The following is a 1,504-nucleotide window of genomic DNA, read 5'->3' as shown; positions in this document are numbered from 1 at the left end:
AAGAAATGGCTGAGAGGCAGTTGGAGCTTGCAGACCTGGTTCTGTTGCTCTCACAGAGTAAGAATGCGCTGGGCCGGTAAAATGAGGTGTGTGTGTGTGTGTGTGTGTGTGTGTGTGTGTGCGCGCGCGTGCACGCCAAGTTGGTGTGGAAACTACCACTTAGGGGATCTCGCAGACAGGGCAGCTAAAAGGGAGATAGCTAGAAGAGGTCAGCTTGTGGACCACGTGGCAGAGTAGCAGCCATGGATCCGGCTCACAGGAATTGATAGAAAACATTCCTTTTTAATTTTTACCTCAATAACCAGTAATAAAAGAAGTGACTGCCCTTGGCATCCAAGTCTCTCTTAAGACTGCAAGGCCAATACTCATAGAGTTCTGCCTTATGCCCTTATGCAGTCATCATCAGAGATGCTTCCTCCAGCAGCAGATTGGAACAAATACAGAAACTAACAGCAGAGAGAGAGAGAGAGAGAGAGAGAGAGAGAGAGAGAGAGAGACTTTGTAATACAACAGTTTGAAATGGGTTATCTCCATCAAGTTCTTTCTCAGAGCTCAAGGAACCCCATGAAAGAGGAGAATTGGGTAGAAGGAAGGAATGGAGGATACCAGGAGCACATGACCCTCTGAAACAACTTGGGCACAGCTCATATTAACTCAAAGAGACTGAAACAACATGCACAGGGTCTGTACAAATATGTGCCTCTGCGCCTTTCAATTTAGTTCTTTTGTGTGATTCCTGAATGCATTCCTGATTTTCGTGCCTTCTCTTGGAACTTTTTAGTTTTCTTGTTGGCTTGTTTTGCCAAAATTTGATGAGATGATTTTTGTTTTATATTATATATAATATAAATTAATTTTTATTGATTCTTTGTTAATTTCACATCATGCACCCCAATCCTACTCATCTCCCCATCCCTCCATAGCTGCTCTCTGTCCTTGCCCCACCACACAAAACCAACAGAAACAGCAACATCAAAACCCATCATACTATGGAAGCTGCAGTGTGTCACAGTATGTCACACATACACCCTTTTGTCCAAGCATCTTTATTTGCAACCATTCATTGCAATGAGGCTTCTATCGCTTCTTGGCCTTTTGGCTAAGATCAAGTGTAGAAGATTTCCTGGCTTCTGTTACACTATCTTCATCTTCACCAGGACTATTCTCAATAATACATTTGTTGCCCCGTGTCTTGGAGATCCTGCGGCTTTGAATCTGTAGGACTTGCTCCTTTATGTACTCTAGTAGTTCACAGATGGAGTAGATGTTGGGGCGGGTCAACTCAAAACCCTCAATCTGGGCCTGGATAGTAGCTAAGTCAGTCAATCCACTAGTTCCTCCTTAACCAAACAACCAGAGCCAGTTCTCCAACACTATTCTGGCTAGTACACCCAAGTGCAAACAAGGGGTGAGGCCAGCTTTCCCATGAGCTCATGTCTTCAGTTTTGTCTCATTAGAACCTTACCAAATTCATCTCTACAGGTGCTGCCCAGGTGACGTATAA

The 1,504-nt window shown here is 44.0% G+C and overlaps 1 non-coding gene across 1 annotated transcript; it reads left to right on the top strand.

Moving 5' to 3' along the window:
- The first annotated feature begins 1,079 nt into the window (after positions 1 to 1,079).
- LOC116913024 lies at positions 1,080 to 1,270 on the top strand. The gene has a single exon (XR_004389571.1). It is a non-coding gene; the product is annotated as a U2 spliceosomal RNA (small nuclear RNA).
- The last annotated feature ends 234 nt before the right edge of the window (positions 1,271 to 1,504 follow it).

The sequence above is a fragment of the Rattus rattus genome, chromosome 11, assembly GCF_011064425.1.
Source record: "Rattus rattus isolate New Zealand chromosome 11, Rrattus_CSIRO_v1, whole genome shotgun sequence".
Classification (NCBI taxonomy): Eukaryota; Metazoa; Chordata; class Mammalia; order Rodentia; family Muridae; genus Rattus; species Rattus rattus.
Note: the sequence above shows the minus strand (reverse complement) of the source record. Positions and strands in the feature narration are given on the sequence as shown.